Here is a 15,352-nt window from a genome sequence, read left to right as displayed (position 1 = left end):
TGAAAGATGAAGTTACGCCGAGTAAATAGATACCTAACGTCACACTTTTAAAATTGCGCACGCTCGTGGAATGGCGCCAAACTTCGTTACCTTAAAATCTCCAGAGGTGACGTTTTAATTTTTTTTTCCTGGAAACGTTTAGAGGTACAGAGCAGGTCTAGTGCTGGAATTATTGCTCTCGCTCGAACGCTCTAACGCACGTGGCGATCCATCACATGTGTGGTTTTGAACATCGTTTACATGTGTGGGCGGGACTTACATGTGCGTTCGCTTATGAACGCGAGCTATAGGGGCGCTTTAAATCTTTTTCTTTTATTTATTTTTTTTACTTAATTTTTTTTTTTTACATTTTGTTTTTTTTTGTAACCATCCCTTGTAATAGGAATCTATTGTGACAGGTCCTCTTTATGGAGAGATGTGGGGTCATTAAGACCCCCACATCTCTCCCCCAGGATGGAAAGCATAAGATCGAGAAAAAAAATTGCCGATCCCATGCTGATCGCTGCTTTTTTTATTTCCGGGAACCCGAGCGTGGTGTCATAACGTTGCTCCTGGGCCTCCGACGGCCATAGAGATGACTGGTGACCATCTGGTCACTGGAAATCTCTATGGTTGTCATCCGGTGCCAGCCGATTCTTTCTCCGGGCCTCCCCAATGGCACGGGGGAGAGCCCAGGGAAGCACCGGATGGCGCTCCCGTCGCCTATAAGAACGATCAAGTAGCGGAACTTCTGCTATGATTGTTCTTATTGCGCACAGAATGTCTGTAGCTGCAGGCATCGTTCAGATATCCCCGCACAAAGTCAAGGACGTCATATGACACCCTAAGGCAGGGATCTGCAATTAGCGGGACCTCCAGCTGTTGCAGAACTACAAATCCCATAAGGCATAGCAAGACTCTGACAGCCACAAGCATGACACCCAGAGGCAGAGGCATGATGGGACTTGTAGTTTTGCAAGAGCTGGAGGTCCGCTAATCCCTGCCCTAAGGTATTGAAGTGGTTAATTGACACTTGCGCGGTCGTGCGACGTTGTACACCAATAATGTTATTGTCTTTTTTTTTTTACTTAAAGTGGTGTTTCCCCCCCCCCCCCAAAAAAAATATGATTCAAATTCCTAAAAAATTAAAAAAAAATTGGAAAATGCCTGTTGCTAGGGAGTCCCTCGTAGTCTGCCTCCCTCAGTGCCCGGGCACCTGATGTCACTTCATCTCGGCGCAGTCAGTCACCTGGGACACGTGACAGGTCCCAGATGACTGCGTGCATGCGCAGTGGGTGCCCGGCCATGAAGCAACAGCCGGGTGCCCACAGTAAGAATGCCGGCACCGCCGAGCGGAGCGGGGAACGAGGAGGGGCTTCGTTCCCCCGCATCCCTGGACCCTTGAACAGGTAAGTGTCCGATTGTTAAAAGTCAGCAACTGCAGTATTTGTAGCTGCTGACTTAAATTTTTTTTTTTTTTTTAAGATGCACACCACTTTAATTTTTTTTTTTTACTTAATTTTGTTTTGTTTTTTTACATTTTGTTTTTTTTATCACTTTTATTCCTATTACAAGGAACGTAAACATCTTGTAATAGCAATCTATCGTGACAAGTCCTCTGTATGGAGAGAATGAGAGCTTTCTTTTGGTGGTATTTGATCACCTCTACGTTTTTTTTTTTTTTTTTTGCTCTATAAACAAAAAAAGACAAATAATTTTTTTTTTACTTTCTGCTATAAAACATGTAAAATATCAAATTTCTTCATTAGTTTAGGCCAACATATACAGTGCCTTGCAAAAGTATTCACCCCCTTTGGCTTTTTACTTATTTTGATACATTGCAGCCTTTAGTTAAATGTTTTTTTTTAATCTGAATTATATGTGATGGGTCAGAACACAATAGTCTAAATTGGTGAAGTAAAATTAGAAAAATATACACATAAAACAATTTTTCAGAAATAAAAAAACTGATAATTGGCATGTGCAGATGTATTCACCCCCCTTTATTATGAAGCCCATAAAAAGCTCTGCTGCAACCAATTACCTTCAGAAGTCACATAATTAGTGAAATGATGTCCCCCTGTGTGTAATCTAAGTGTCACATGATCTGTCATTACATAGACACACCTTTTTTTTTTTTTGCAACTGTTTAGCCTTATTCCACACCTTTTTAAGAAGTGTATAAAGCACCTTTCACACTGGGGCGGTGGGGACGTCGGTGGTAAAGCGTCGCTATTTTTAGCGGCGATTTACCATCAATTTTGCAGCGCTATTTGGCCACTAGCGGGGTGATTCTTTTTACGCTAGAGGCCGAGAAAGGGTTAACGCCACCGCAAAGCGCTGCTGCAGCAGCGCTATGCTGGCGGTGTAGCCGCCCGCGCTGCCCCATTGATTTCAATGGGCAGGAGCGGTGTATACAACGCTCCAAAGAAGCGGCTAGCAGGACTTTTTTGTTACCGTCCTGCCAGCGCACCGCTCCAGTGTGAAAGCCCCCTGGGGGCTTTCACATTGAAGAGACAGCAGCAGCTGTTTCAGGGCGCTTGGCAGGCGCTATTTGTATATTTTATTGTAGTGCCTGCAAAGTGCCCCAGTGTGAAAGGGCTCTAAGTGGTAGAGCTGCACAATTCCGAGCAAAATGAGAATCAGGATTTTTTTTTTGCTTAGAATAAAAAGATCACGATTCCCTCACAATTCTCACGACGCAAAATCTTTCGCATAATACAAAAAAAAAGTTGGGCTAACTTTACCGGTTAGATTTTTTTTTTTTTATTCATTAAAGTCATTTTTTCCCCAAAAAATTGCATTTGAAAGACCACTGCACAAATACAGTGTGACATAATATATTGCAACAACCACAATTTTATTCTCTAGGGTCTCTACTAAAAAAAAAATTATATAATATTCAGGGGTTCTAAGTAGTTTTCTAGCATAAAAAAATGATTTTTAACTTGAAACCAACAAATGTCAGAAAAAGGTTTAGTGTTTAAGTGGTTAAACTTAATTCACTAAGACCCCTTTCACACTGGGGCGCTTTGCAGGCCTGCAAAGCGCCCTGAAAGAGCCACTCCTGTGTCTGCAATGTCAAAGCCCAGAGGGCTTTCTCACTGGAGCGGTGCGATGGCACAACGGTAAAAAAAAGTCCTGCTAGCAGCATCTTTGGAGTGGTGAAGGAGCGGTGTGTATACCGCTCCTTCACCGCTCCGCTCCTACCCATTGAAATGAAAGGGGCAGCGCGGCTATACCGCCATCAAAGCGCTGCTGCAGCAGCACTTGGCGGATGGTTTTAACTCTTTCTCGGCCGCTAGCGGGGGTTAAAAGTTAACCCCCGCTAGTGGCCAAATACCTCCGCAAATAAGACGGTAAAGCGCCGCTAAAAATAGCGGCACTTTACTGCCGACGCCGTCCCAGTGTGAAAGGGGCCTTACACAGAAAGTCTATTCCATGGACAAATTGTTACAATGTTTTGACTTAGTTCAACTGATAAAGAATGTTGTGATTCTTGGCAGACTGCCCGTTTTTTTCTTCCTTTCTTTTGATGGCTGTGGCTTCAGAAGAGCAGAGAGAATTATTTGCATAGAAAGAATCATGAAACACTTTTATCAAGATCGCAACGGGGAATAAATCGCAATAACGATTCTTGGCGATTAATCGTGCAGCTCTAATAAGTGGGCATTCGTTTATTGGGCCTTCGGAACAGCTGAGCCTCCAGGCCCTCTGGAATGGATTCTGCCCTCGTACCAATAACCATGAGTGTAGCTGGCGAGCCGGCAGGATTGGAGGACATGGCGCCAATCAAATGCTGCAGTTGTGTAGCCAGGTAGTATAGCCAATGGTTGGGGAGTGCTAGACTACCCCCATCCTTGGGATACTGCAGCTGCTCCAATTTGATCCTGGTAGGGCGAGTATTCCAAAGTAGCCATCTAAATAGATCAGTGATTCTCAACCAGGGTTCTTCCAGAGGTTTCTAGAGGTTCCTTCAGCATTGGGCAATTTCTGCCTCTCAGATAACTTCCCACTGACACTATTGATCTTTTTAGCTATCTGTAAGGAGGTAATTCTTCCCAATGACCACAAGTGTAAGGACCATTCTTCCCACTGACCATCACACTAATGTATCATGAGTTGTAGATTTCAAATTTTTAGCAGGGGTTCCCCCGAGACCAGAGAACTATTTCAAGGGTTCCTCTGTGTTGAAAAGGTTGCGAAAGGCTGAAATAGAGTATTAACCACTCAGAATATCTTCGGTGGAATAACGAGAGGGGTGTTATGGAGCACTAGGGGCGGACTGACCATTCGGGCACTGCCCGAGGGCCCCATGCCACCAAGGGGCCCCATCAGGGTTGCCAGCCTCAATAAAACCAGGGACAGGATGTAAATATCTGTGTTCTTTTAAAGATCCCAAGATTATGGCTGCCCCATCTCTCCAGTACCTTTTCAGTGTGTGTATACGGTGTGTGTATATTGTGTGTCTGTGTGTGTATACTGTATGTGTGTGTGTGTATACTGTGTGGCCATAATCTATTGCCTGGGGGCCCCATAATCTCCTATTGCCTGGGGGCCCCATAATCTCCTATTGCCCAGGGGCCCCATAATCTAATCCTATTGCCCGGGGGCCTCATGATCTCCTATTGCCCGGGGGCCCCATAAGTTGTCAGTCCGCCCCTGTGGAGCACATAGAGAAACTGGTGCATGAGAATCATCTTGATGAGGTTGGCTTTCCCCGCCAGGGACATTTTAAGTTGTTTCCATATGTTTATCTTATACCAGAAACAGGTTAGTAAGGGGTAAATATTTAAGCTGTAATAATCAGTAGGCGTTGTACAGATTTGAATGCCCAAGTATCTAAAGGTGGTTAGGGACGGGACAGGGATGTAATACCCCGCGGCCCAGGTGCATCGTCCAAGAGCACCAACCCGGATTTGGACCAATTGATGGTAAGGCCTGAGTATTGGGCAAAGATTTAAACGATTGACATAACTTTAGTTAATGAGTCCCCCAGGAAAAAGAAGCATATCATCAGTTTTGGGGCGTGATCTTCTCATGCAATTCGCCATATCTGAATCCCGTTACTTGTGGGCAATTGTGCACCTGGGCAGCAAGGGGCTCAATGGCTAGAGCAAAGAGCAGGGGGGACAAGGGACATCCCTGTCTAGTCCTCCTGCCCAGTGCAAAGACAGGAGACATCCTATCCGAAATTTGGTACGGCCGCTTGTGGAGAGCTAAATAAATAATGTGTCCAAGCAATAAATCTGGAGCCAAATCCAAATTTAGATAATACAGCCCAGAGATACCGCCAACTAACACTGCCTTATTAGTGTCAAGGCCTGTGTGTGTTTACAGCGGAGTTCCACCCAAAAGTGGAACTTTAAGTACTCCTCGCCCCCTGACATGTCACAATTGGCTTGACATTTTTTGGGGGAGGGGGCCGGAGAATCTGGTTTGGAGTGGGACTTCCTGTCCCACTTCCTCCTTCTGGCCACCTAGGCGACTCCTCCCTCCCGCCAATGTTCTGGGACACCTCACAGGTCCCAGAACATTGCTTGGCCATTGATGGAGCGCAGCGCGGCTCGCGCATGCGCAGTGCGCGCCTGGCTGTGAGGCCACAAACTGTCGCAGCTGGGGTGCCCACACTCACAATGTCGGCGCCGTGAAGAGGAGGGGGAGAGAATGGGGGCTCCGGGCAGCTGCATCGCTGGACCGTGGGACAGGTGAGTGTCTGTTTATTAAAAGTCAGCAGCTATACTTTTTGTAGCTGCTGACTTTTAATAAACTCAAAAACCAGTGGAACTCCGTTTTAAGTAATCTTCTCTCAGTATGGCTTGGCCCCAGCCTCTAACAGGGAATACTATTCAACCCCGCGCTCTGCAAGCCAGCCTGGTGATGTCCTGCTGTATGTTTATCTCTGACCTCCGTATACCGACCTTGGCATGTCCTTCTGACCATTTCTGTCTGCTAGTTACCCCGACCTTGGCGTATCTTCCTGACCATCCCTGTCTTCTAGTTGCCCCGACCTTGGCATGCCTTCCTGACCACCCCTCTCTTCTAGTTGGCCCGACCTTGGCGTGCCTTCCTGACCACCCCTGTCTTCTAGTTGCCCTGACCTTGGCGTGCCTTCCTGACTACCCCTCTCTTCTAGTTGGCCCGACCTTGGAGTGCCTTCCTGACCATCACTGTCTTCTAGTTGCCCCGACCTTGGCGTGCCTTCCTGACCATCCCTATCTTCTAGTTGCCCCGACCTTGGTGTGCCTTCCCGACCATCCTTGTCTTCTAGTTGCCTCGACCTTGGCAGGCCTTCCTGACCATTCCTGTCTTCTAGTTGCCCCGACCTTGGCGTGCCTTCCTGACCATCCCTGTCTTCTAGTTACTCCGACCTTGGCGTGCCTTCCTGACCACCCCTGTCTTCTAGTTGCCCCGACCTTGACGTGCCTTCCTGACCACCCGTCTTCTAGTTGCCCCGACCTTGGCGTGCCTTCCTGACCATCCCTGTCTTCTAGTTACTCCGACCTTGGCGTGCCTTCCTGACCACCCCTGTCTTCTAGTTGCCCCGACCTTGACGTGCCTTCCTGACCACCCGTCTTCTAGTTGCCCCGACCTTGGCGTGCCTTCCTGACCATCCCGGTCTTCTAGTTGCCCTGACCTTGGCGTGCCTTCCTGACCATCCATGTCTTCTAGTTGTGCCGACCTTGGCATGCCTTCCTGACCACGCCTGTCTTCTAGTTGCCACGACCTTGGCATGCCTTCCTGACCACCCCTGTCTTCTAGTTGCCCCGACCTTGGCTTGTTCTCCTGATTACCCTGTGTTTAACCCTGAACTGCTGCTTCCGCTCTGTCCACCAGAGCCAGTCTGTGAGCATGAGCTGAGGGACCCGGGGGGAGGGGCGACCTGGAGTCAGCTGCAGCCAAATCCATCCTCACCACCAGAGGCTCTGGTGAAAACCTGCTGGCTCGTAGATTCCACGTCTTACGATCTAGCTTCCTCTTTGGTCTGTTTCGGTGTTCACGTGGAGCTGCCTTCCTGAACCACCCAGAGCTCCATCCGCAGCAGCCGAAGGGCCCACAACCTTAGCAGTGCTCTCCTAACACCAGCGGTGTGCATCTGTCACCTGGACTCAGGTGGCCTGACAAATACACACATATGGAATTTATTTACTAATTAGGTGACTTCTGAAGGCAATTGGTTCCACTAGATTTTAGTTAGGGGTATCAGAGTAAAGGGGGCTGAATACAAATACCCCCCACACTTTTCAGATATTATTGTAAACATTCATTTGAAAACCATTTATCATTTTCCTTCCATTTCACAATTATGTACCATTTTGTGTTGGTCTATCACATAAAATCCCAATAAAATACATTTACATTTTTGGTTGTAACATGACAAAATGTGGAAAATGTCAAGAACTGTGAATACCTTTTCCTGGCACTGTTGATGTGCAGCCTATTAGGCTAGGTTTACATCTCTGAGGCTGGGAAACACACAAAATTGTGTTCATTCCTTGACCCACAGAGAAACAATTTAGGAGACACACGGGGATGCCACAAATTCTTGACCATGCTGTGCAGTTCAGAGCAACGCAATTTAAACAAAAGGGTTGGGGACATCTTCCCCCACATTTCTGCTGGGTAGGGCAGCCTATTGAAACAGATAGGATACCCTACCCACATTGTGCGCACACACATATGTGCACCAGGCCTTAGTAAAATTGCCTCCGTGGATAGCATGATGCCATGGATTTGCACCAGGAAAGGAAAATTATGGTAAGTGTTTGATGCAATTTTCAATTTTTCCTGGCATTAAGGAAAATTATGGTAAGTATTTGATGCAATTTTCCAATTTTCCTGGCATGTGGTAGTATGCTGTCATGGATTGGTGCCAAGAAAGGAAAATTATGGTAAGTATTTGATACAATTTTCTGTTTTACTGGTGCCAACATGACAGCATACAGTGGGGCAAAAAGGTATTTAGTCAGCCACCAGTTGTGCAAGTTCTCCCACTTAAAAAGATGAGAGAGGCCTGTAATTGTCATCATAGGTATCACCTCAACTATGAGAGACAAAATGTGGAAACAAATCCAGACAATCACATTGTCTGATTTTTGAAAGAATTTATTTGCAAATTATGGTGGAAAATAAGTATTTTGTCAATATCAAAAGTTCATGTCAATACTTTGTTATATATCCTTTGTTCACAAGGTTGTCACACACTGTTGCTGGTATGTTGGCCTCCATGTCCTCCATGCAGATCTCCTTTAGAGCAGTGATGTTTTGGGGCTGTCGCTGGGGAACACGGACTTTAAACTCCCTCCAAAGGTTTTCTATGGGGTTGAGATCTGGAGACTGGCTAGGCCACTCCAGGACCTTGAAATGCTTCTTACGAAGCCACTCCTTCATTGCCCGGGCGGTGTGTTTGGGATCACTGTCATGCTGAAAGACCCAGCCACGTTTCATCTTCAATGCCCTTGCTGATGGGAGGGGGTTTGCACTCAAAATCTCACGATACATGGCCCCATTCATTCTTTCATGTACACGGATCAGACGTCCTGTTCCCTTTGCAGAGAAACAGCCCCAAAGCATGATGTTGCCACCCCCATGCTTCACAGTAGGTATGGTGTTCTTTGGTTGCAACTCAGAATTCTCTCTCGTCCAAACACGAGTTGTGTTTCTACCAAACAGTTCTACTTTGGTTTCATCTGATCATATGACATTCTCCCAATCCTCTTCTGGATCATCCAAATGCTCTCTAGCAAACCTCAGACGGGCCCGGACATGTACTGGCTTAAGCAGGGGGACACGTCTGGCACTGCAGGATCTGAGTCCCTGGCGGTGTAGTGTGTTACTGATGGTAGCTTTTGTTATGTTGGTCCCAGCTCTTTGCAGGTCATTCACTAGGTCCCCCCGTGTGGTTCTGGGATTTTTGCTCACCATTCTTGTGATCATTTTGACCCCACAGGGTGAGATCTTGTGTGGAACCCCAGATCAAGGGAGATTATCTGTGGTCTTGTATGTCTTCCATTTTCTAATTATTGCTCCCACAGTTGATTTCTTCACACCAAGCTGCTTGCTTATTGCAGATTCAGTCTTCCCAGCCTGGTGCAGGTCTACAATTTTGTTTCTGGTGTCCTTCAACAGCTCTTTGGTCTTCACCATAGTGGAGTTTGGAGTGTGACTGTTTGAGGTTGTGGACAGGTGCCTTTTATACTGATAACAAGTTCAAACAGGTGCCATTAATACCGGTAATGAGTGGAGGAGAGAGGAGCCTCTTAAAGAAGAAGATACAGGTCTGTGAGAGCCAGAAACCTTGCTTGTTTGTAGGGGACCAAATACTTATTTTCCATCATAATTTGCAAATAAATTCTTTCAAAAATCAGACAATGTGATTGTCTGGATTTGTTTCCACATTTTGTCTCTCATAGTTGAGGTGATACCTATGATGACAATTACAGGCCTCTCTCGTCTTTTTAATTGGGAGAACTTGCACAATTGGTGGCTGACTAAATACTTTTTTGCCCCACTGTACATGTGATAGCATGATGCCATGGTTTGGCACCAGGAAAGGAAAATTATGGTAAGTATTTGATGCAATTTTCCAGGCACCAACATAACAGCATATATGTGGTAGCATGCTGTCATGGATTGGCATCAGGAAAGGAAAATTATGGTAAGTATTTGATACAATTTTCTATTTTCCTGGTGCCAGTATGGCAGCATACTACCAGATTTATGCTGCCATGTTGGTGCCAAGAAATTGGAAATTTGCATGAAATTATTACAATGATTTTACTTTCCTGGTGCCAATCCACATGTATGCTGCCATGGATTGGCGCCAGGAGAGAAAGTATTTGCTACAATTGTAACATTACAGGATACACAAGGATGTACGATAATCTGGGACAATAAAGCTTGTACATATGAGGAGGGGAACTTTGGTTGAGGGCAACATAATGTAATATGAAACTTTTATTGTTTTTATAGTTTCTTTTTGTATACTTTTGTATACCGTCATCTGCCTGTGGTGCCTAGCGCAAGGTTGACATCCTCCCGCCACGCTCCTAGGGAATACAGAGCAAATGAAATCTCGCAGGAAGATGCTTTTGCAATGGACTGAAGTGTCTTCTTGCGAGATTTGGGGGTACACATTGTTCCTCAGGAAGCCTCGGAAGGTCAGTGACATTACGCCCTGCAGGGCTTAAGATAGGGGTTTGGGTAGGTATAAATCTAACACTTTATAAGTTCCTTTTACATCTACTAACATCAGATGATTTGGGGTGGGGAAGGGCACAGAGAGTATATGGGGACCTTGCACTGGACTGCAGGGTGTGCATTAGCAGAACTAAATTCCATGTATAAATAACTGTTATCAGACAGCTTTATGGCGGAAGAATTTATGGCGCCCCTCTCTTGGCAGCCTATGCAGTGGTTTTCTGTGTACTTGTGATTATTGCACCCATTACCCTTGGCAGCCAACTGTGATAAAATAGGTTTGCTACAGTTTTCAGATTTCCACTTTTTCTTCCCACATAATGTATATGTGAGATGTAAAGTGGGTGGGCTTTGCCGCCCACGTGGAACACATAAGTGGCCATGGGCAGTCAATGTTTCTATGCTAACTCCCAGCTAACTCCCAGCACAATGACTGACCTGTCAAAGACAGCTCCCAGTCTCTAGTAATGATCAGGAGACGGCTCCCAATTATGTAACCACGGTGACAGCCAATCACAGTGGTAATGTGATCAGGCAATCCTCCTTGGGTGGATCCAGACATCTCAGACTCCCGGTCCAATCTACCCACCCACTTTGCAGTGTTTGATTGACAAGCCAGCAAACTCTTAGTCCATCCTGTCTGATATGACCTTGAACTATGGCTGACAAGCCAGGAGACCCTTGGTCTGTTCCATCCACCATGACCACACACTGTGGCAGACAAGCCAGGAGACTTTTGGTTTGTCCCATCCACCATGACCGTACCTCGTGGGTAACAAGCCAGGAGACTCTTGTTCTTTCCCATCCACCATGACCACACACTATGGCTGACAAGCCAGGATACTCTTGGTCTGTCCCATCCACCATGATCACATACTGTGGCTGACAAGCCAGGAGACTTTTAGTCTATCCCATCCTCCATGACCACACACTGTGGCTGACAAGCCAGCAGACTTTTGGTCTATCCCATCCACCATGACATCCAACTGCAGATGACAAGCCAAGAGACTCTAGATCCGTCCCACCCACAATGACCACTTATTGTGGTTGACAAGCCAGGAGACTCTTGGTCCGTCCCATCCACTATGACAGCACACTGTGGCTGACAAGCCAGAAGACTATTGGTCTGTCACTTACCACCATGACCATACACTGCGACTGACAAGCCACGAGACTTCTGGTCTATCCTATTGACCATCACATCCAACTGTGGCCGACAAGCCAAAAAACTCTTGGTTCGTCCCACCCATCATGACCACTCATTGTTGTTGACAAGCCAGAAGACTCTTGGTCTGTCACATCCACTATAACCCCACACTGTGACTGACAAAACCAGGAGAACCTTGGTCTGTCCCATTCACCATGACCCCACACTGTGGCTGACAAGCAAGAAAACCCTTGGTCTATCCCATCCACCATGACATCCGACTGTGGCCGACAAGCCAGGAGACTCTTGGTCCTTCCCACTCACCATTACCACTCATTGTGGCTGACAAGCCAGGAGACTTTTGATCCGTCCCATCCACCATGACCACACACTGTGGCTGACAAGCCAGGAGACTCTTGGTCTATCCCATCCACCATGACCACACACTGTGGCTGACAAGGCAGGGCACTTTTCGTCTGTCACTCCCACCCACACCTGCGATTTGTGGGCTATGCAAATCAAACAGATGTGACATGCAGCAACAGAGAAAGTCCTCCTCTTGTCAAAAGGCTTCAGCTAATTTTTCCAAGGAAGATGGTGACATCATGGGGGGCTTGTCCATACCATGTCTGTTGAGTCGAGGTTTTCTGCACACATCACACATGTATGGTGTGCAGAAAAACACAGCTCAGTAGACATGGTGTTAACAAGCCCCTCACAAAAAATAATTCAGACCCCTTTCACACTGAGACGGTTTTCAGGTGCTTTAGCGCTGCAAATAGCCTCTGCTAAGCACGTGTAGACTGCCTCCCATTCATTCCAGTGTGACTTTTCACACTGGTGCGGTGCACTTGTGGGACATTCCGAAAAAGTCCTGCAAGTAGCATCTTTGGGGTGGGTTGGGATCGCTGTATTTAGAGCTCCCAAAAATGCCCTGCCCATTGGAATGAATGGGCAGCACTTTCAAAGCTTTGAAAAGCACATTGAAAGTGCCGCAAAACTGAAGTTTTTAACCCTTTACCGCTAACAGCTGTCACTTTCAGTGTGAAAGCAGTCTCAATCTTTTTCTTTTTTACAATATATAAGCAGTTTAATAGAGCCCCGGAAAGGGATAAGGAAGTGATAAGTTAACAGGATCCTGGAGGTCAGCTTTAACACTTGCAAGAACTATAAAGAGGAAAATGTTCTGATCTTTATATCGAATGCACAGCATTATAAGGAAAGTTAATTATCATCATCATCAAGTAATGAGATACTGTGTGTAGCCATGGTGTTAGCACTACTGACAAACAATCCGCCAAATCACCTCACTGCCAGACTTCGTGCTTCATGCATCCTTTCCAGAGACAATGAACAGTCTTTTGCAAGCTTTGTTTTTGTTGTTTTATTGGGGGGGGGGGTACAACTTGGATAGGGATAGGAATATGGGATGCCCATGGAATTAATTATTGCCATCATATTTAAAGAATTCAATACACTTTGAACAAAGTTAGAGCCTGAAGATTGAATGTGCATAAAAAACTAGATATAAATCGTCCCCATGCAGACTGTTTCTCCTGCTGCATCTCCATGCAGACTACTGTTCCTTATGCCCCATGCACACGAGCGGAATTTCCATTGAAAAAATCTTGGATGGTTTTTCCGACGGAATTACGCGAAAGATTACCTTGCATGCACACGGTCACACAAAAGTTCTCTGAACTTTAGGCCGCTAAGAACGCGGTGATGTACAACACTATGATGAGTCGAGAAAATTAAGTTCAATGCTTCAGAGCATGCGTCAAATTGTTTCCAAGCAATGCGTAGGAATTTTGCGTGTCGTAATTGGTACAGACGATCGAAATTTCCTATCTGAACTTTTTCCGACCGAAAAATAGAGAACCTTCTCTCAATCTTTTGCTGGCGGGAATTCTGCCAGCAAAAGTCTGATGGAGCGCACACATGGTTGGAATTTCCGACCAAAAGCTCACATAGGACTTTTGCTGGCGGAATTTCCGATCGCGTGTACGGGGCATAAGAGTTCTCCATCCGTCACTGTGTGAGGGACAGAAACATCACTTTTGACTGTGTAAAATCAATGGCCTTAGTTCTCTTCACCTCCTGCCAAAACTTGATTCTTGCTGTACAAACTTGTAGTTGCTAATTGAAGTATGGCACATCCTCTTCTATTGGCTAGTATGAACTCACTCTGAATAAGCCCCTCTACTGGCTCTGGTGGCTACTAGGCCTGAGGGCTGCAGAACCTCTCCCTGGTGGCCTAGTAGGTTAAAAGTCTATCTTCTAGGAAATGGACTACTGCTCCCAGCCATGTGCCATCCAGTCACACTGATTTGACACAGATCCCCACAGTCTCTTCTCTGATCCAGGACTCCTCACCATCCACCGTGTGCATGATAAAGACTCTGCTAATGACCTTGTAGAAGCAGAGTTCCCTCACAGAATCCCTGGCACCTCCAGCCATCCACTGTGGTTCCTTGATGAGGAACTTGTCCTGGCCATGCGTTCTGACAGCTTCTCTTGCCCCTCTGCTACAGGAGTTCCCTGCCACCGACCGTGTGGTGGCAGACATATTGCCAATGACTGTGTAAAGGCAATGTTCCCTCACAGCCCTCCCCGGGCCTTCTCCTGCGATCAGTACACCCCCCCCAGATGGGGGTGTCCTCCTGCAGCGGTCTAGCACTCCATTCCTCACTTCACCCAGTCAACTTCACCTCCCCAGCAGCATGTGACCTCAGCTCATATAGGAGGCCCGCCCCCTGCCAACACCAGTTAGGGATTGGTCAGGGCTCCCACATGTGCTGCCTGCTACTCCAGTTCTAGGCTCAGCCTCTACTCCAGAACATTCTCCCTGGAAGCAGGGGAGGCGCCTCAGAACTAGTGCACAGGTGGTCACACCCACTGCTAGTCTGACCACTCCCAGCCCCCAGATCAAAACAGACAGGCCTAGCTTGCAGCATAGGCCTGCCTAAATTTGCCTGGGCTGAAATAACCTAGTAAAATAACCCTTACTAGCACCTACCTTCTGGTAGAGGGTGCTACATGTACATCCAAGATCGGGTGAACACAGAATACATTTGTAGAGCACCCCCTTAAGGGACGCAGTTGAACTGGAATCCTCCACTCTGCAAAGCCAGGCACACTAAATTTTCACAGGCACTTCAGGGTCAGAGGACAGTCTGTGACTTTGTTTTTGTGTTTTTTTGAGAGTTAATAATTTGGACGGGGATGAGAAATTATGGGATGCCCACTTGACTTCAGCAAAAACACTTTAACAACATCTTCAGGGACATCTTCCTATATACAGTCTAAATTCCTCCTGCACTTTACTTGCTTGCAGAACTCCAGCTAGATCACTGTAAGGCTCCATACACACTGGAGCTCAAAAAAACTGTTTCTGCATGCCAGATAACTTGCAGAAAACGCTTGTTGAAAAATGTGATTTTATCAGCGTTTTACATTGCCGTTAATGCACGTTAAGCGGCGCTAGCTTTTAGCAGCATTTCTCTGCCTCTATTCAAAATCAATCGGTCTGGTATGGGTTTTAATGGGAATCTTCTTCAGCGAAAAAACGGCGTCGGGTCCCCCCAAAAATCCATACCAAACCCTTATCTGAGCATGCAGCCAAGCCGGTCAGGAAAGGGGGGGGGACGAGCGAGCGCCCCCCCCCCCGAACCGTACCAGGCCGCATGCCCTCAACATGGGGGGGGTGAGTGCTTCGGGGCAGGGGGGCCCGAGCACCCCACCCGAAAGCACATTGTCCACATGTTGATGAGGACAAGGACCTCTTCCCGACACCCCTGGCCATTGTCGGGGTCTGCGGGCGGGGGGACTTTTAATAAGGGGACCCCCAGATCCCGGCCCCCCACCCTATGTGAATGAGTATGGGGTACATTGTACCCATACCCATTCACCTTGAAAAGTGTCAAAAATAAAACACACTACACAGGTTTTTAAAATAATTTATTAGGCAGCTCTGGGGGTCTCTTCAGACTTCGTGGTCTCTTCCTTCTTCTCCACGCTCTCCGG

At 46.8% G+C, this 15,352-nt stretch overlaps 1 protein-coding gene across 1 annotated transcript in view; it reads right to left on the bottom strand.

Moving 5' to 3' along the window:
* The window catches only part of LOC143923499 (nuclear factor 7, brain-like), a 744,238-nt gene that overhangs the window by 679,216 nt on the left and 49,670 nt on the right, over positions 1-15,352 (bottom strand). The window lies entirely within an intron of this gene.

Source organism: Lithobates pipiens, unplaced genomic scaffold, assembly GCF_037356315.1.
Source record: "Lithobates pipiens isolate NorthernLeopardFrog02 unplaced genomic scaffold, aLitPip1_a1.2 Scaffold_22, whole genome shotgun sequence".
Lineage (NCBI taxonomy): Eukaryota > Metazoa > Chordata > Amphibia > Anura > Ranidae > Lithobates > Lithobates pipiens.
The sequence above is the reverse complement of the archived record's forward strand: the minus strand, read 5'-3'. Positions and strand labels throughout refer to the sequence as shown.